Genomic DNA, 21,625 nt, shown 5'->3' on the forward strand with positions numbered 1-21,625 from the left:
ACACCCAGTTCCCCATATCCTTTTTTCCTCCTTATTTTGAGACAGGCATTTACCAACTTGACCATGGTAGCCTGGAACTTGTGTGATCCACTTGCCTCAACCTCCTGAGTGACTTGCGTTACAGATTTGTATCACCATGTGTAGTTGCCTTTTTATCATATCCCTTCATTTTTTTTTTATTTTGAGACAGGGAGGGTCTCAATCTTCTGAGCACAAAGGCACTTAGAAAAAAAAAACAGGTTTTTTAAAAATTATCCATATATCCTTAAACCAGTTAAATTTAAAAAAAAAAACAACCATGAAAACTATGAAAATTAGTTCACTTAATGTTCTCTTAAACATATTGCATCTATGTAGTTAAAGTGGACAAGAGCTTAAGCCCATGAACTTAAACTTGATAATCAATTTAATCCAATATAATTATAATTAAGAACATATATCTTAAAGTTTGTGTGTTATAATATATTGACAAACTAGTCTACACTAAACTGTCAGAGGCATTGACCACAAACTTAAGAGGCAATACACTATGCCAATCTTAGTAAATATAAGGTCGAATTTGAGGCTTATGAAATTGATAATTTCAATTTAATAAATCTATATGCACTTGCCTTTCCTTCATAATATTATAAATGATTGTGGAAAATTACATAGTATTATTTATCCTTATTATCCCATTGCCAAATATGTCTATTAGTTACATGGAAAAACTTCTATTCGTGTAATCATTTTAAGAAATGAGATCATTATTCATTTGGGAATGTGTAAATAGACAAAAAACTGACTTGTCATCATTTAACTGACACATACTATTAAGTATGTGTAAATCTTTATGCTTTTATTATAGTTAGAATAAAAAATAGAAGATCATTAGAATAAGCTAATACATAGATACATATTACTTACAAGAGTTCCTCATACAAAATAAACTTTTGAAAATGTTGACATAGAGTTACTGTAAATATTCCTAGGGCACATTGCCACATTTTGATACATTGTACAATGTGCAGTGATCAAATCAGCATATCAATGACATCAAACATTTATCATTTCTTTGTTAGAAACATTTAAAAACCTCTTTTCTAGAGCTTTTGAAACACAGAATAAACTGTTGTTTACCATATTCATTGTTCACTATAGAATATAATAATTTCTCTGTCTCATAATAAATTTGATTGTCCAGTTATTATGTTTCTCCATTTTTGTTTACAGATATGATCGTATTTTAACTTGAATATGCATCAATTATCAAATTATCAATTCCCATTATATAGTTGCCTTTGATTTAGTTTCAGAGTAATTTTATCCTATTCAGTACAAATTGTTAAAAAATAATTCTCAGGTTTGATACAAATCTTAAGGTTAATATATCTCATTTCCATTTGAAAAAAGGATCCACTTGAGCAATGTTTAGCTGGAAAATTCTTGGTCTTTAATTTAAACAATCAATAAAATTATCTGAATACTGACTTAAATTTTTAAGATTAAAAAAGAGGAAATAGGAAGCACAAAAGAATGTTCTCATTTATGAGTTCATTCTCATTAATGTAAATATGTTATGCAACTACAACTTGTATATATCTATGCTTAGTTACATGCAGTGATAATTTTAGAGCTGGTAGCAAAACGTCAAATTGACGAACAATGTTCAACTCTTGTGACTGTTGGTAGCATCTTTTGCTTTTTGGTTTTAATTCTGCTGCAGTTGTCATCTCTTTATTACAATTTAGAGATAGTTTAATTATTTATCATTTTTTAATAAATCTTTAAAAGACTTTTTTTTTCTTTTTGAGAATGAAATTTCTGATCTATTATAAAATTTAAGAATCTGTTTAGAATTTTTATTAACCTTTTTGTTGAAGGAGAACTTTCAGAAATACTTCATAGATTGCTAAATTATATGCATCTATACATAGAAATGACCACATAAGTAAAATATACTGTGGTGAACATACCTCAGACTTTTAAAAGTTAGAGCCCTGGTTTCTCAAATTACCTATCTATTCAGAGTGGTCAGGGTTTATTCTTAGAAAAAATACCAACAGTATTCTTCAGATTATTGATGGTGTAGGATTTTCCAAGAGTGCAGCACTATACTCTCCATTATGAAGTTTCCAGTTGCTGACATCCATTCTGCATGCAGAAAACATGGTGCCTGGCTGTGTTATTACATCTCAGTGATTGAAAAATACTAAATATGAAAAAAAAGTATAGCTCATGAAAATTAATTGAATGCAGTTTTAGTTTTTATTAAAATTGCTTTCCAGAATATACAATCTGTTCCAGGGTTTTGAAACAAACCAGAGGAAAGGCAGTGAAAAAAACAAAACAATAAGAAAAACAACCTGAAAATAAGTCATTGTTCTCATAAACTAGTAGAGAACATTTGACTCTTTTATTTCCTTTTTCTAAAAAATCGGTAGAGTATATTATGATTACTCCCAGTAATGTATTATGCAATTGCTAAAATTCACGTAAAACTTTGTGTAACATTCTGAGCTAATAGTACTTAAAATATTTCTATTTATTTTCCATTTAGTGTTCATATGAATGTTGATATTGTGATTTCAATGTTGAATATATCATTGTGGTCAAGGAGATATGGTAAACCAAAAAGTCTCATATAATCTAAAAATAGTTACATATTTCCTAACTTCAATATAAATAAATTAAAAAATCAATGAAATCCCAGGAATATGCTTACTTATTTCTGCATTTCAAAGCAAATAAAACAGTTTACATCTTGTTATCATGGAAACTTGTCAAAAAGGTAAGTTTTTCCTACAACTAAAATAAGAATGAGCAGTATTTAAAGGAATAACTTCTTTTATTTTCAATATAAAATCAAACTGGAGGACCTGTTATTCATAAGTTGCCCCATGTTGGCTGCTCCATTTGCAGTTCAGGGAAATTGAATAATGTAACATGATAATGTGTATGGATTAAGTGTCTTCTTATTCCTCATAGTCTCTGTAATCTGATATTCAAACACTATAACATGTTGCCTTTGCTTTTCTACAACTCTCTGTAGGGTCACTCTTGTTTTCACTCCATAGAAGTAATTTTGACTAATGCTTCACTGGAAAGCAGAACAAGTGTATTTAGACATATATAGTTACCTTGACGATGATGGTTTAAATTCTGTAACATTTAATAGAAGACAGTCTTTGAAACACACAAAGATATGAGATAAGCTTGTAAATTGAATATTGAGATATGGGATAGATTTATTTTAGTATTTATTTTTTAGTTGTAGTTGGACACAATATTTTTATTTTATGTTTTTATTTTTATGTGGTACTAAGGATAGAAATCAGGGCCTTGCATGTGTTAGGTGAGCTCTCTACTTCTGAGCCACAACCCCAAGCCTTTAGGATAGATTTAAATTTTCTATAGTCATTCTTGATTTCTGAATTCTTTATGAGCTCTACTCATGTTCATAGAAAACATTACTAAGTTCTTGTTTTTACCATATTCTCAGATTTAAACTAACAATTCATAATTTCACCCTAAACATGAATAAGAGACCCTTTCCCATTCAAAGCTTCCTACTGCTGATGTAATAAATTACCATAAATTCTGTGACTTAGATACATTTTATTTACCATAGTACAGTGAGTGAATGAAGAAGTGAATAAAACTGGGCTAACCAAAGGTGTCAATATGGGTTCCTTCTTCTTCCATAGAAGAAGAAGAACAATATCAAACAAGTGTTGCAGAATTTAACTGGTCATTTTGAATGAGTTACACCAAAGTGCTCAGGGGCTTGTTCATATTCTGAAGTTTTATATTTGAAAGCTTGCTATGGTTGCTTTATTGCAGATCAACAAGAATGATATGTAACTAAGTGGCCCAAGCCAAGTGGCAGGAAGAAAAATTTGAACATGAGAATGTACATTGATTTTGAAAGGCACAGTTGGTCTATTGGGATGACAGGTGGGATTGGGGTGGGCAGCAGGTTACACAGGTCACAGCCAAAGCTATGGGGCAGAAATTAAGGTCCTGGGGCTCCCCATGGCCCAGGAACAACAGCTGATAGGCCCTCTCTTCCTGCTTCTGGCAGGTTCAGTTGAGTGCCACTGGGAGGTAGGAGGTGGGCACATAGCCTTCACCTCCCTGTTTCTGCCAGACCCATGACAAGCCATCGCCTTTGTCCTCTTCCATCAGACTGAGATCCTCACCCTGGGTCACAGAGATGGTGCCCTCACTGGAAACTGTTGTAGGGTGGGCCCAGTTCTCTGCATTAGAAAAACTTGAACAAACTAGCCAGAGACACCAGAGCAACTGATGTGCTCCACCCCTCCACCCCCATGTGTTCTCACCTTCAAAGTGGTAAATGGACACACACACTGGCCTATGGGTAATGCAGGCTCCTCAAAATCCTCACCAAACACCCTGTAGATAGGGGTTTCCTGGCCCTCTTCTGAGGTGTGCTCTTCAGAGCTGTGTGGGGCAAGAAGGCAGATGGATGCAGGTCCTCTGTGTCTCTCTGGCCATACGTGCTCTGGCCTCCAGGCTCACCTCTCCTTGTTGGCCTCTGAAACGTTTCTGCTACTGTCCCTGGGGACACTGGATGGGAGGTTGTGAGGACAGGAGTGCTGGCACAGGCAGTCCTCTAGGTTTCTTAGGACCTGGCTCTCAGTTTCTGCCAGCCAAGCTTTGGAAAATGAGATCACATCATCTCCAGGCCAGGGTTCAGAGGTTGGCCCACCCTGCACCTGGATTCTTCCTGAGATCATCCATGCACACCCAAGATGTTGATGAGAAACAACGGGATCCTTGTACCCCACCCAGAAGTAACTTAGCCAGGCTGGTGATGACTCTACCCCTCCCCAGGGCATTCCCCTTACTTTGTACTTCTGTACTCCAATTTCAGTCATTTGATGTTGCTTAGTGTTTCTGTGATCTGGGGCTCCAAGCTGGCAGGGTCACCCATCTGGGGTGTCTTCTCATACACGCACTTCATTTTCTTCAGATATTCCCTGGGGCAAGATGGAGAAAAAAAGAGTAGTGGGTGAACAGGGGCTGGCAGTAAAGAGCAAGGCCACACGCTGATTAGAACTCAAATGTGGGGGCAGACATGGTGGCCTGCAATTGTGGTGTTAGTTACTGGAGAGGCCGAAGTATTAGGATTGCTTGAGCCCAAGAGTTAGAGGCCAGCTTGGGTAATGTGGCCAAAACCACAAAAAAGAGCTCCAATTCTTGTAGGGCTCACGCTTGGGTTGGCATCTTGGGTTGGCATTTCCTGGTGGTGTGAGCTTAGGCTATAGAGCACTATCTGCAGACCTTAATCTTGAAAATGGGAATAAATGCATGTGTGTGCCATGTGGGCTCTTGTGAGGACTGGTAAAGTACTTGTACACAGCAAGTCCTAGCAATTATATATATATATATATATATATATATATATATATATATATATATATATATATACACATATATTGCTCTAGGGGGCTAAGAAGTAGCTCAATGTCAGAGCACTCCACTGGCAAGTGCAAGGCACTAGGTTTCATTGCCAGCACTGGAAATGGACAGGAAAAAAAGGAAACATAGTAAGAGAGTCAGAATCCTATCTGTGCTTATCATTTCTTAGAAAAAAACTAAGATATCCAGGAAGCCCATGTGAAGTGAGTAGAATAGAGCCTGGAGTACAGTGGATGTCCATGATTCTAGCTGCGATTCCTGTCATTAGTCTCCCATTCACATCTCCTGTATTCATCTGGGTGGTGGGAGCTGTGGAACACTAGTGGAATATGACAGACCTCAGCTCAGCTTCCTTTCAGTTATTACCTGACCCATGTCACAGGTGAAGAAACTGAGACAATAAATGTTATATCAAGCTGCCCATTACCTCCAGAAGCTGGAATTCATGAGCAAGCTGCCTTGACTCTAGGCACATACCCTGTACCTGCTGCTCCATCATAGAAACCCAGAAACCATCCATTGGAGGATGCAACTTCACCTCCGTCTGTCCAAGAGGTAACTCGCAGACAGCAAACTAGAACTTGACCACCTCCTGGCAAGTGGCGAACATCATTCCTATTTTGCGCAGGACTTGGAAGAGGAATTTGCTGCTTGGGAGAAAGTGAGTAAAGATTTTCTTTTTAATCTGGCAGATTTTTAGTTTTAATATTTAAATGTTTGAATTATCAAATGGTTAGCCATATGCTTTTATTTCCTTTTAGCTCTATAATATGATGGATTACACTGTAAGGCTTCTTGATATTGAACCATGTTTGCATTGTTGGGATAATGCCCAAATGATTATGTATTTTTTTCTTTAAAAAATAACATTTTTTCTATTCTAGTGAAGGAGACATAACACAAAATTTCCTCTTGTGATTACTATGAAGCATACAGTTCTGTGGCATTAGATACCTGCACCCACCTAACACCACCATGCCATGTATTGTTTTGTAGTACATCATTAAATTTTCTTGCCAGGATTTTGTATTTAAAACCAGAAGTGAGGTAAAATTAGCCCATAATTTTATTGACTTTAATTCTTGCTCACTGATTAGGGAACCCAGGTTTCCCAGCCTTCTAAATAAGCTGGCAGCTTTCACTCTGTTTGCTAGAAATCCTTGCATGGGAGTGAAAGCAAGAGTTTCCTCCAGGCGCATGAAGAATCACCTATAAAACCTCCCGGCTGGTGTCTCTGTGACATTTTTTGGTGCATTTGAGTGTAAATATTTTATGGTTACTTTTTGTCTGTGCTAGGCAAGCACTCTACTGCTGCAAATACCATTCTTTTAAATATAACCCAATGTCACTCTTCAGTCCCCTGCCTGGCCCCTCTGCCAGGCCCTACCTCTGATTCACCTCCTTCTGCAGCTACTTGTTGTGTTCTTCTAGCAGATACTGGATCCACTTTCTTTGCTGCTCTGGGGGCAAGTGGCTAAAATCTTCTGAAGCCACAGTCTGCAAAGGGAGGAGAGGGTTGAGTCTGGGATTCTGAAGCTGAAGCTTCCAGACACTGCACACTCCTGAGGATTCAAGTCCACCTTCCTCCCCTTCCAAATATCTTGGGAGCAAGGTCATGGACAGAGTGAAGAAGGAGTGGGAAGCAAGCCTAGAGTCCACCACCTTACTGATTGGAGGGCCAGTGACACCCCTCCTCCCACAGTCCTTACTTACCCCATGGCCTCCTGGAAGGAACTGGAAGGATGGTAGCCACAGATTGACTGACTTACTGATCTCACTCAATAAGACCAAGGTATCATAGACATAGCTGGTAAGGGAACCCATTAGGCAAGGCCAAGGACATGACACCCTCTAGGGGGAAGAAGATTGGGGGGGGCGTGACTACCAGCTGGGTCCAGGAGGGGACAGGCAAAGAGGAGGTGAGGGCAGAAAATGAAGATGGACAGAAGGATGAACATAAGTATGGATGCAGAGAAGCAAAAGCAAAAAAGAAATAAAAAATAGTAACAAAATCCCAACTCAAGATGCATAATCACACAGAAAATATGTGTAAGGGCAACACAAAATCTGAGAGGTAACAGGGAGGTCATTAGACTCAGAGAAAAAGGTCACACCTCTCCCTACCCCATCTCCTACACCTTTGACTATTAGGTTTAGGGGCTGGAAAAGGGATGCTATAGTCCACTGGGCTTTCTGGACTCAGTTTAGAAGGAGGTACAGGAGGCATTTTCATGAAGAAAGGCTTCAGACACAGGCCAAAGTGGCATGCCAGTCTTAGAGGGCTGTGGAAGGCAGGAAATATCAGAGGTTACAGCTTAGGAGGAGAGGTCTGAAGTCCAGGATGGCTGGTGTTAGTGGGAGGTGTCTAGGGCATACTAGGAAGTCAGGAGCTGTCCAAGATATAAATCGGTGGTGTTGGGGTTTACGTCTGATGCTGAAAACACACAAACAAAAAAAAAAATACCAAAACTATAGGGCATAAGGATCCATCAGCTGGATAGAGATCTGCGGTTAGAGGCACTCCTAAAAGACAGGAACACAAACTGTCAGTCCAGCATGAATTCCACCAGCAGATCTTCTCCCAGCACCCGGAGCATCAGCAGACAGATGCCACAGGAGCTGGGCTCAACTCATTAGGGCCTCAACTTTCCCCAGTCACTGTCTTCTCCTACAAGATTCTGGGCCCCCACCTTGCTCTTCTTGCCAAAATGCCAGTGCTTGGCACAACTATGGCCAGGCCCTGGAACTTAGGCTCTCCCTCTTAGCGGGTGTCCAGGCCATTTTCTGAGTGTGCACAGATCACAGGCTGGCTGAAGTCCTCAAATTCCACTTTACCAGGGCGGGCATAACCTGACTTGTGCAGCTCTATGAGAATCTGGGTGTCTTGGAGGAAAGAACAGTGGGTGGGCAGTCAGTACCTAATTTGGGAGATCCCCACAGTGCCCACTCATTGGCCTACTCAGGCACCCACATTCTTGGTATCCACAGTTTAAGCAGCCACCTTCATGTCCTCAAAGCACTTGGTAATGATGAGTAACACCTGCAGTTCCGTCTCTGACAGCAGCCAGTACCCTGACTTACTAATCTCACTGAAAGTGGCTCTATACTCATCCTTGACCTGCAGTTTCTGTGGGGAAAGGGAAAAGGCATGAAACACATGGGTGGAGGCAGATCAGGTATAAAGCATTCTGCAAATATGATGGTGCCCTAACTGTCAGTACTAGCTCCTTCCCAGTGTGGTGTGGAAGACATACTCCTGCAGGCAGAGCTGCAACACAGGGCTGGGGGTTGAAAATGGGTTATATAAGAACTGTAAATTGCTTCAGGTCAATTTGGTATCACTTGTGTTTTGACACAAAGTTATGGAGTATATCTTGTTTCCAATGTTATTTAGTATAAGTGATTTTGGATCTGTATGTACTTTTTTGGTAAATTATTATGTTGAAATTATTATTTGAAATAATATTTTTTTAAATAAAAATTTACAAAGAATAGGTAACTATCCCCAAGGAGTTCATTGATTAAAAATATCAACTAGTTGGCTATTTTATCTGCACATAATTAGTGGAAGTTTTAGTTGTTTCATACTGATTGGACTGAAGTAAATTTGTATATATATTTGAGATAAATATGAACTCTGATAAATTTTAAGTTATTCATTTCATAAATTATATTTTTGGAAAAAAAAACCTCATTGTACTTTTAGTTAAGGAAAGTAAATGTCTTATCTGGAGCTTAGCCCCAAACAAAGAAAGGCACCTTGATTTATTTCATTGAGTGGGCTTTGCTATGTTTTCTTTCCATTGGTAGTGTGTCCCAATACTAGGCACAGCTAAATTCTAGAATCACACATTTCAGGAACAAGGAAACCATAAGCAAATGTGGACATGTTTAGGTAGCTTGGAACAAAAATTATGTCCTGTGATGTAAAAGAAACAAGTGATAATATCTTTTTTTCAGGTATAGTGATCAAAATATGTTCAAACTAACAGGACTTCTGTGCCTGTAATGATATCCTATTAGATGCTGATGAGTAACCAAAAGCATAGAAACATGTGATAAGGAGACTCTCTTGATGTTATTGGCCCATGGTTATAGCCTACTGTGAATGAACCAATGTTCAGGCTTAAGTAATTTTATCAGAGGGAACATTCAACTTTCACTAACCCAGATAGCATCCAAAGACATAGCTTTTTCCTCATATATAAGTAAAGCCATATTTTGGGCATAAGGTGGAATAAATATATCAAAAGTGATAACAAAAAAGTACAGTGTTGCTGACAACTCTAATGGGTTTGGATAAAAGTTTATGTACACATTTTGCCAATGGTGATACTTCTTTCCTTGGTTGTCCAAATTGACCTTGACCAAACTCCTTATTGTATATATATTTGAGTTAAATATGAACTGTGATAAATTTTAAGTTATTCACTTCAGAAATTATATTTTTGGAAAAAAACTCATGGTACTTTTAGTTGAGGAAAGTAAATGTCTTATCTGGAGGTTGGCCCCAAACAAAGAAAGGCACCTTGAGTTATTCATTCACAGCAAGTAACATATCTTTCCATACCTTTATTCATCAACTATATAGCCATTGTAAATCAGTGAAACTATTTTGCAGTAAATTCAGAAGATATGTATATCCTCTTCTAACCAGTTCTCTATCTCAATTTCTTTAGGAATAACTAGCAGCACCTATGTTCCCAATGGAACCTGGAGGAAATTGACAATAATGTTGAGGAAATAGGTCCTCCATATGATTAGATTGGTTTTATATCCATCAATCAATCATTCGATAAATGTTTTGAACACTTACCAGCATTGTGTTCCACAGATACATGGTGATGTATTTGTGGAAAACAAACAGACAAACATTTTTAAAAAAATTCTTCTCTTTCTTTATAAAATTGCATTGTTGTTAGGATAAATAAACCAAGTTAATGATTACTTAGCATAGTTATATTCTTCAGCTATTATTTTCACTATACTTAGTATCCCAAAATAATGATAGCTAATCTCATTAAATAATGCCTAAATTAACAAGATTTCAAATTGGTGCGTTTCTGGGAAGCCCCTTGGAATATAAAACAATAAATAAACAGAGCTCCAATATTTCCATTTGACAATACACAATTATTTGCCTTAATTAAATTAATATTTTCAGAATTATTGTGGGGATACATTTGTTAAACTGGTGCTTCAAGGAATTTCAGGTTTATTGTAGTGCTTGTAAAATCAATTCTTTTATATTATTCAGGACATGGAAACAACTGCAAGTTTAGAATTTTATTTTTGTCAGGGTAACAAATTTTTGAAAAGCTAAGCTTTGTTTCTTTCTTCTGACTTATAAAATAAGAGTCAAGAATTATCTTCCCAAATGAGTATAAAATACCAAATATCAATATTTACCTCCAACTCGTAGATTTGGGCAAATAATAATTTGAAAATTTAAAGAAACTTGTTTAATGTAATGAACTCATGGGTGTGCTTTTACTGAACTACACCTCAGCCCCTTTTTGTTTTGTGAGACAGGGCCTCACTAAGTTGTCCAAGTTGGCCTGGAGCATGCAATCTTCCTACCTGAGACTCTGGAGTCACTGAGATTATAGGCCAGCATGATACAATATGGAGCTTACATGGAGCTTATGGAAAGGAAAGAATAATGCATATATGTGTATCTTATACATAAATATATGCTTAGTCTGAAATATATCTGTGTGCATAAACTGTGTGTGTGTATGTATATATTATGGTGGTGCTAGGTGCTCTGAAGTCATTGAAGGGCTATAATGCAGTGGGAAGGGATGGCCTCTCTGATGAGGTAACAAATGAACAAAACATAAAAGTGAGAAAAGGGACCATTTGAATAGATGTGCAAAGACAATAAAAGCAGCAGAAACTCCCTCAAAAAATCAGACACCCCAATTTTTCAACTTTGAGTTATAGGACTGAAATCTACATTAAATCCAGGGAGAAAAATCCCAAGTTAAGAATATTATACACAAGATTGACCAAATTATGGGCATGCACAGATGTGGCATAATGAATCCTATGATTATGTATATTTGCAATATACCAATATTAAAAAGTTATAATCTAAGTTGAGTGTGGTGGCTAATGCCTATAATCCCAATGACTCAGAGTGAGGCAGGAAGATCTGGAGATTAAAGCCTGCTTCAGCAGCTTAGTAAGGCCCTAACCAATCTAGTAAAAACCTGACTCCATATAAAAAATAAAAATTCTGGAAATGTAGCTTGGGGTTAGGGTGTCCCTGGGTTCAATCCCCAGTACCAAAAACCAAAAATAAAATAACAATAATTAAAATAGAAACAAAAAGAAACCCAAAAGAACATTATACATCAAAGACCAATAATCAGATTAACAGAATATTTAACAACTTCTGCAGACACAAGCAGATAAAAAAGATTTCCAAAGGACTGAACAACAACGACAACAACAACCTGTCATCCTAGAGATTTATGTCTAGTTAAACTATAACTATTGTAGGGGCAGGAAAGGACAGCTTGCTCCCTGAAAAAAAACTATTAAGCTGTTATTAAACAATGAAACCACACATTTTGGCGCACACCAGTAATCCAAGCAGCTCTGGAGGCTGATAGCAGAGGATTGCAAGTTCAAGGACAGTCTCAGCAACTTAGTGAGGCCTTAAGGAATTTAGGGAGATGCTGTCTGTAAGTAAAATATTAAAAAGGGCTTGGGATGTGGCAACCTTGGATTCAGTCCCCAGTACAAAAAATAATACATCTGAATAAAGCAAAATGACCCCAGAGAAAAGGTATGATTTGAAGGAGAAATAATTCACACAATACAATTTAAAAAGATCTCTATCAGTGTGGAATTAAAAAATAAATAAGCAAAGAAACAAAATGGAGTCAGGTGACAACAGTGTTCTGAGGAGTGCAAGGTGACAGGTGTGCCAGAGCAACATGGAAGGGAAGGGCGCTGCTTTGGACAGGGCAAGTTTTCTTTCTCAACATCAGCACAACTGAACTTCTGAGCCAGAACAGTCCTTAGGGTGGGAGCTCACCTGGGCATGAAAGGACGTAGACAACATCAGCCCTTTTAACAACCAAAAGTGTCTATAAACAATATCACAGACCCTTAGGCCCTCTCTTGGGGGCCCTAGAAAGAGGTGTTCAAGAAGGCAGGGGCTGGCCTGGGATGCCAGGAGGTGCAGATAGGGACCCACCTCCAAGCTGGCCCCAGTGTGTCCAGGCACATTTTTGAGGGGACCATACAATTATTAGAATCTAACAGGATCTCAAAATTACTCATCTGTTTCTGGGCTGGAAAGGGGACTGATGTGTTTTTTGAGCAGCTCCAGGGGGTACACCAGGGTCCTCTCTGATGCAATTATATCATTTTCCAGATTTTCCTGAAGCTGCTGGCACTGCGACCAAACCAGAAGAACCAGTAACACCAGGCACAGAGCCTCCAGGGCAAGCACAGCCAGCCACATAAGCCATAGGTATTCCATGGGGGCCTGAACCTCCAGGTCACTGAGGGGCCCACTATCACGGCCACAAGGTACCCCTCAACAGACATCCATGTCCCCTGCTCCTCTGAAAAGCAGTTGTAGGCCCCAGCATGGTGATATTGGGCAGCCATCACCACCAGGGCTTGGAGACAGGCATCATAGTGGATGGAGACTGGCGGGTCTGCAGGTAGGTCCTGGCCCTCAAAGATACAGCTGGCATAGGCCAACTTGGAGGAGAGGCAACAGGGCAGTACCAAGTCTGTGCCCACTACCATTGTGATGTTTTTCAGCATTTACCTGACTGTAGCAACAGAGAGGGAAGGTAGCAGAATCAGTGCAAAAGACCAAGGGCCAGGGAGGTGTGTTGTGGAAAATCCACCTGCGGACCACAGCCCATCTGGAGGGGAAGGGACCACAAGAAAGCTCACCTCTCTTAGTGCCATGAAAGTCACAAAAGCCTATGGTGTCTGAGATCCCCATGTTCTGAACCAGCAGAGATATGGCAGAGTAAAGGGGTATCAGAAGCTTGGCTCCAACCTCCATATCCACACACCTTCCTGTTCCCAGCCCTTGCAGAACTCGGCTCACACAAAGTGGCTGGCCACAGACAAACAGTGACTAGTGTTGATGCTCTAGGCACAGTAGGAGTCCCGTGCAAGGACACAGTCTACACAGATGTGGTACTTCACAGAGTCTTCCAGGGGCAGCTGGACAAGCTGAGAGCAGGAGCCAGCAAAAAGCAGCTTCTGTGGGAGAAGAGGAGTGAGAGGGTTGGTAGGACCACATGCATCCTAGGGCTGCTCAGACCCCAAGGAGCACAAGCAGGAGAGGTGTCCACATGAGGAAGAGGCAGAAGACAGCACTGCAAAGGAAGGTGCAAGGTCTCAAGAAAACAGGGAGGCTATGCACACAGAAGGCATGAAACATTTTCCTCCAGTGCCCTTGGCTCTCACAATAGCACCAGCATAGCATTAGGTGTTCTCTATTTGAATGGTAACTGTCAATCTGAGTGTTTACACAACCCCATATTCTTTCTGCCATTACAGCATGCGCTGGGAAACAATTTTAAGAGATAATGGCTGCAAAAGGCAAATAAATCATCATTCAGAGGATGCTGCAAATGTGCATGAGGTTTAAGGAAAAAGACAACACTTCAGGGGACATGGTGGGGAATCAGAGTGTCAGGCCCAGAGCACCACTGGGGACTAGGCAGAAACCAACCCTGGGAGGGCAACATAAACATGTCAAAGCTGGGGAGGTCTGGCGAGCATGGAGAGGATCAGAGAGGAGGCTGTAAGCAGAGTCCTGGCCCCACATTGGAGGTGTCTAAAGAGAACATGAGTTTTCTCCAGGACTAATTCTGGGAATGCAGCCCTGCAGGGATCAGGGTATACATAATGCTCCTGTGGAGTGCCAATCCTGTCAGCAGACACCCTGACTTCCCAGGCTTGCCCTGAGCTAACTTACGTGTGCTGAACTGGCCAACCATGCCAGCCTGATTTGAGGATGGTTGAGTGGGTGCAATGGCAGTGCATGAAGTCTAATTAGCTAACTTGCTTGGTGACAGCACAAGGCTTTCCACAGTTTCCTTATCAAACACTTGCAGTTCCTCGATCAGGTGAACCCAAGGCCTCAGGATCACAGTCTTGAGCAGCCATCCATCTCCTGGAGAAGTCTGTAGAAGCGGGTGTCAATGACAGGGAATGAGGGTGTGTCCCAGCCCGACACACCCAAGAGCTTACCTACCTGTACCAATGAACAGCACTGTATAGGTGGCTTCGTCAAATCCTGTAAACTGGTCAGCCACCAGGTGGGTGCAGTTGGTGTTCTTCATGAGCAGGGGCTGGCCCCATGAATGCTCCACCTGCTCGTCCATCAGTGGGTGCTTCTTGTTGAAGATGAGGGTTCTGTCAGCCAGCTCCAGAGAACTGATGTGACCATGGTGATGGTGCCATTTGTTGATGCACTGGTGGGGTAAGGGTATGGGCAGGGGAGCTATCAGCTGGTGGGAGGCCATTGGAACTGACAGGGAGCACTTCCTGCCCAAAGGACTCACTGAGCCAGGCTGGGGGCTGGGTACTGGGTCAGTGTAGTGAACCCACTTCTGCACTTCCTCAAAGTACTCCTTGTAGAGACCTTGGAACACCCACTGGATCTCTTCCAGCTGGTACTCACAGACTGCAGAAAGGTCCACATTACCCCTGTTGCAATGAGAGAGTGTAAACTGCACTTCTTCTGCAGTTTGCTTGCACTCGTTATGTCACCCTAGCAGATATCAAGGGGATGCAGTGGGTCAGCCACTGCCCAGCCCACAGGGTTCCCAGGGCTCATGATGGAGGCTCAATACCTTGCAGACACGGGCAACTCAGGCCACCAGCTGCTTGGTAGAGCAGCCGTATTCCACCACCCTCTCACTGAAGAAGTATACCTTGTCGTCATCCCCTGTGATGCTCCCCACACTCTCAGAGACATAGGCAGAGGCAATGAAGTAGGCCTCTGTGGCAAGGCAAGGAGTTTCAGTAATGAGGTGACAAGGACCTCAAAGATTTCCCACCCTGAGCTTCCCCAGTCCTTCTCCCTGCTCACTATTGAGCCATAAGGCCTCGTACTCCGCCTTAATGTGGTGATAGGGCCCCATGTTCCGGAGGATGACAGGCTGGGTGCCCAAGAAGTTATTGAGGGTGGCTGAGTACAACTCACCATCTGTGGGAAATGGAATGACAGTCACACCATAAACAATGTGTAGACACCCCAGAGTGTGTCAAGTTCCAAGGGCTCACCCAAAACACGCACAGTCACTCACCTACAAGAAGGCCAGTGTGGCCCTTAGCTGGGTCATATGGACACTTCCCCTTCCCATCATCAAAATCTTCATGCTCCAAAGTGAAGGTGAGCATGTTCTAGAGGCAGAGGGAGCCAGTCAGGCAGATGAGCATGAGGGCAGGACCCCATACTGGAGGCCAGGGTGGCAGGCAGCCAGGGTGGGGCAGCACTCACAGTGTAGGTGCACTTTGGCTGAAAGGCATAGGTACCACAGACATAAAGGTGGGAGGTGTTGTAAGGCTGCAGGAAGGAGATGAATTTGAAGCACTCCATCTTGGGGATAAAGGGGTCAGTCAGTGAGACCCCTAGGTGAGGGCCACTAGTGCCGAGGCTAAAGAGAGGTCTGCCCTCATATGACAGTACTCCATTGAACAGTGCCCTGTGAGGCTCAGGAGGCCAGCAGTGCCTGAGAATCCACCTGGTTGCTCTTCCCTTTCTCAGTACACTCGATCTTCTTCTCAGCTGGTGTCCCCAGGAGATCTAGTGGACAAGGAATGGTAATGTCATATGTACATGCAGAGAAGGATGATACCCTGTGGGAAATCTTGATCCTCATCCTCCATAAGCTTCTTTCAGTAGAGGACAGAAGCCCCTAGCCACCAGCAAGGAGCCCTGGCACTTGTTTTCCAAGTCACTCAGGAGGCTGAGGCAGAAGTATTACAAATTGAAGGCCAGCCCTTGCAATGTAGTAAGAACTTGTATGTAAATAAAGTTTGAAAAGGGACTGGGAATGCAGCTCATAAAGTGTCCCTGTGTTTAAGCTCAAGTACATGGGTATGTTCAGCGGGAGTCCCATACTACCTCATCATTGCATAATCCAGTAAGTGCCATAGAAGGGAAGAGAGAGCTTGCTGATCCTGATGGGGGTTGGGAAGGCCTGGGGGCACACTATTTGATGAGATACCATGTAGTTTAATTGGGTGAAATGGTGGTTGCATTCCAAGCTTTCTGAGGAATCTCCATATTGCTTTCCAGAGTGGCTGTACCCATCCAAATTGATTTATTCTAAGCAAGTGTCTTCCCATGTCCTTTAAGTTTAGAGGCAAGGGGTTCTTTTTCCAAGGATGTCATGCCATTTTTAAAATTATTGTTGAAACTCCAAATATGTGTAGCTTTTCATCCACCCTTCCCACACACAAGTAAATGAATATCACAGTATCTCACTGGATCTCCAGTGCCCATACATGTTTGCAGCTGATGGCAGAGTTGAAGTTTTGTGGCAGAGATCAGACAGCACAGGCTCAGAATGTTTCTCTCTTCCTTATTTCCAATCCTTTTATCATTGGAGATGGAGCCCAGCAGCCTGCTTGAATCCTTAGGTAGTGTGACCCTAGAATATTGGTGGCATTATTTCTACTCTCCATTAGGCACCAATAGCAAAAAAGCAAATTGGGAGCACACTTATAGCATCTGCAGTAAGTATGAAGTTTGTGTGCAATCTGTTGGGCTGCAGTGATGAGATGAATCCTCTTTGTTAATATGTGACTTGCAACTTGAAGCCTCCCCAGTCTCTGAATTATAAAGCAGGTTGCTCTGTAGGCAGTCTTTCAGCCAGAGAACACATGGAACAGAGCAAGGGATAATCCTGGGAATGCAAAGAGCACACTGGATTTTTTTTTCTTTTCCCTTTTGGTGGTGACTTTAGGTAACAGCTTCGTCAAAACTTGGCTGATTTCATAAAGCCTTGGAAGTAAGGGCTGCTAGAAATGTGAGCACACTGAAGTATGTCAGGAAAAGAAGAACAAGGGGCTGCTCTTGTAACATGCACTCTAGTACCTTGACCCCTCTCCTAAAAACTATAGTTCTGAGTCAGGCATGGTTGTGCATACCTGTAATCCTAGTGGCTCTAAAGGCTGAGGCAGGAGGATTGCAAGTTCAAAGCCAGCCTCAGCAAAAGCAAGGCCCTAAGCAACTCAGTGAGACCCTGTTTCTAAATAAAATATGAAAAAGGGCTGGGGATGTGGGTCAGTGGTTAAGTGTCTCTGGGTTCAATCCCCTGTAAAGGGGGGATTTTTTGTGTATGCTAATTATATAGAATAGCGGGTTTTGTTGTGGTATATTTGAAAGTGTATATACCATAACTGTAGCATAGACAAAGGGGTCAGAGGGAGAGACGAAGGGGTGCAAGGGGAGGGTACCCTAAATGAAATATATCAATCAGAATATCATGAATCCTATAAAGAAAGAAACTTTAAAGCCTGCCACAGAACTAAGACTCTGTCTACCACCAACAGATGGAGCTTGGGGGGGGGCTTATGTCATGTCCCTTTGACTTGGAAACAAATATTTGTAAACACCTTTTCAGAACCTAACATAAATTGAGACTGAAATAGAAGACAGGAACTTATTATACTTGATCATGACCTGTTGGCATATTACTTAAGATCTATTGATTCTTGTCTTCTATAATTCCATAGTCATAAAGAGAATTGGAATCATTTTGTTAAAAGCTAGAATGCTAGGTAGTGTTTGTCCTGGAGAAAATGTACCAGAAGTTTGTGCCTCAAAGAAGTGGAGTGGAGTTACAGCTACAAACCTGTTTTCTCTGATATCCATTTCTAGGAAATTGTTTTCACATTATCTGAGCATCTCTTAATTAATTGGTAAAATGAATTTCTGAGAAGAATTGTACTGTGGTCTGATAAGCCAGAAAATCCCTTCTTATTCACCCCTCACAAACACTCCGCTTAGCATTTTTACAAGGATTCTCCCCTCTTCAAAGATGAAGAATGATTGTTGTTTTTATTTTATCAATCCACATATTTAAACAAGTTTTTTTTTCTGTTTTGTTTTATACCTGAAATTGAACCCAAGGGCAGTTAACCACTGAGCTATATCCTCATTCCTTTTTCTATTTTATTTAGAGACAGGATCTCACTAAGTTGCTGAGGCTGGCTTTGAAATTGCAATCCACTTACCTCAGCCTTCAGAGCTGCTGAGATTACAGGGGTGCACCACTGCACCCAGCTAAATGTAACTTTTTAATTTCACTTCTACACATGGGTGTATAAAGTCAATGTGACCTCAACTGATGTAACCTGCAGATTAGCCATTGGTAAACACAAACAAGATTGGTGACTTTTCAAGCAAATGGTTAGACATGTCATCACTTTTCACAGTTTGTCCATGGTTAGCATATACAGTTTCAGCAAGAATCTTGCAGTTTCTGATGTAAGTTCTTGCCATAAATTTTTATTGGGGGAGGGCAGGGATAGGAGCTGGGATTTTCACATTAAAGTCTGTTGTGTGGATAACCCTCAGTTTTTTTCTTTGCATTTGACTGTGAAGATGACATAAAAACATTTTGTGAATTGGAAAGTATGATCACATTCCCCCTCAGGTTTCATTGAGGCACAGATTCCTAGTGAATCTAGTTTATGCCTGCACATTTTTGGGGAGGTGAAGTACTTTTGCTCTGAAGGATGCTGCAGCCACTTTTCAAGTGGGAAAAAAGTTATCTCTAATACATGTGAAATTTTTCACTACCTAAGAGGAAGGGAGTTGGAAAACAGCTTTTTTCTTTTTTTTTTCCTTTTTCTTTTTTTTTTTTGTACCTGGGATTGAACTCAGTGGCACTCAACTACTGAGCCACATCCCAGCCCCGTCCCTTTTTTATTTTATTTAGAGACAGGTTTTCCCTGACTTGCTTAGGGCCTTGCTAAGTTATTGAGGCTGGCTTTGAACTTGCCAACTTCCTGCCTCAGCCTCCTGAGCTGCTAGGATTACAGGCATGCCCAGCTAGGAAGCAGTTTTAAGTCACAGAGACATTTGATGTGCATATTTGTGTGAGTTAGAGTCTTACTAGAGACATTTTTTAAACAGTTTTTAAGTTAGAGATGAACTCAATATCATTATCTGGTTTATGTATTTTTATGTGGTGCTGAGGATTGAACCCAGTGCCTCACTTGTGCTAGGCAAGCACTCTACCACTGAGCCACAATGCCAGCCCACAAATTAATGTATTAAAGCTCAGATTTTCCTCCTGTCAAGTGGAGTATTACCAACATACTTCACAGGGTTGCAAAGAGGAGTTAGAAATAGTGCTTAGAAGAATATATTCTCTATAATCCTTAGATATTGTAATTAATGTATCATGCACAATTTCAAGTAGCTTACATCATAAGACACAGCTAAAAAGGGTGAAATGAATATTCCCCTAGTGTAGAAAATGGTAGAAAAAGCAATTTGACACATTCTGGAGTCCTGATACATTTTTACTCTGGAGTCCTGATACATTCTCACTCAGATCGTGAATGGGGTTCTGTGTGCCGCTCCTATGGTCCATGATGGTTTTGCTAGGTTTGTATATAGTAGGAGTACAGGTAGAGCAGCAGATGATACAGCCTCAGGGTCAGGCTGTATTTATCCACATTATCTGGGAAAAGACCTGAGGTTCCTGGGGGAGGAAACAAACAGTAGCTGATAAAGTTTGGTGGTACTAAGCATGATTCCAGAGAAAGCAATGCTCCCCAGCTAGCTGGTGACAGATTCCTGCTTGCTCTTCCTTTAAGCTAAGAGATGAGCAGAGGTTGATGGGCAGGGAGTGGGTGTGAGTTTGATTCTTCCTCATGGCTTTATCTTTGTGAAATAGGTTAGGGAGATTGTTATTTGGACCTTCAGGATATTTCTGTACCCCATAATGAGCGAGTCTGTGCTAGACAGATTGATAGCACTCCATAAATAGAGATGGCCCCCACCTTATGATGGGTTGACTTAAAATATTTCAACTTTACAGTGATGTGAGAGCAGATCTTGGCAACCACTCTGTTTTTTTTTTTTTCACTTTGAGTTCAATATTCAGTGAATTCCATGAGCCTTACAACACTGTGTTATAAATTGAGCTCTGTGCTGGGCACAGGGGTGCAGGCCTGCACCTGTAATCCCAGCAGTTTGGGAGGCTGAAGCAGGAATATCACAAGTTCGAGTTCAGCTTCAGCAATATGGCGAGGCTCTAAGCAACTCAGCGCAACTCTGTCTCTAAATAAAATACAAAATCGGGATGAGATGTTCCTCAGTGATTGAGCGCCCCTGAGTTCAATCTCCAGTACCCCCTCGCAACAAAAAGAGGTATGGCATCAGTGATTTTGCTCTGCAGCAGTCTCACACCACTGGAGTTTGTTTAAGGCAAGCTAGCCTGAGATTTGATATTTGGTGGGTTAAGTGTATTGAATGCATTTTAATACAATGTTTTTAACTTCCTGTGGCCATCCTTTTATTTTAGATTGAAGAGCATGAGTAATGGTTAGTGGGTTGAGGATTAGGGGACAACCTCTAAATGTTTATGTCATCTATAGAAAAGCAAAGAATTGACATAAACTAGTCTGTGTTAGTTACATATTAAAATTCTTGATGTGCCATATGCTGATAAATGTATAACAAATTATTGCTGTAATGACTGATAACACTCAGTTTGGAATTGGGTAGACATGTTAGCATACGAATCTTTGCAGCCAGTACAAACTTATAAACTCACACAACTAATTAATAACCCTTGTGTGATGGGTACTGTGCTAAGTGGTTTAGGTATATTTGTTCATTTAAACATCACTGTAACTTTTTTTTTTGGTACCAGGGATTGAACCCTGGGGAACTTAACTACAGAGCCACATCCCCAGCTCTTTTTTTATAACCAGAGCCACATCCCCAGCTCTTTTTTATATTTTATTTAAAGACAGGGTCTTGATAAGTAAGTTGCTTGGGGCCTTGCTAAGTTGCTGAGCTGGTTTGAACTTGCAGTCTTCCTGCCTAAGCCTCCAGAGTTGCTGGGATTACTGGTGTGTCACCATGCCTGGCATAGAACCTCTTTTGAAAGGGGAAAACTGAAGTTCATAGAGTTCAAGAAGCTAGCCCAAGGTTACATGAGTTGTTAGTGACAGAATT

General features: G+C 41.0%; 2 pseudogenes; both read right to left on the minus strand.

The window, feature by feature from the left end:
- Window positions 1-4,065: 4,065 nt before the first annotated feature.
- Window positions 4,066-10,246, minus strand: LOC143640233 (cdc42-interacting protein 4-like; annotated as a pseudogene).
- A 2,335-nt stretch (window positions 10,247-12,581) lies between these two features.
- Window positions 12,582-20,030, minus strand: LOC143387596 (semaphorin-4C-like; annotated as a pseudogene).
- Window positions 20,031-21,625: the final 1,595 nt, after the last annotated feature.

This window comes from Callospermophilus lateralis, unplaced genomic scaffold (assembly GCF_048772815.1).
Source record: "Callospermophilus lateralis isolate mCalLat2 unplaced genomic scaffold, mCalLat2.hap1 Scaffold_139, whole genome shotgun sequence".
NCBI lineage: Eukaryota > Metazoa > Chordata > Mammalia > Rodentia > Sciuridae > Callospermophilus > Callospermophilus lateralis.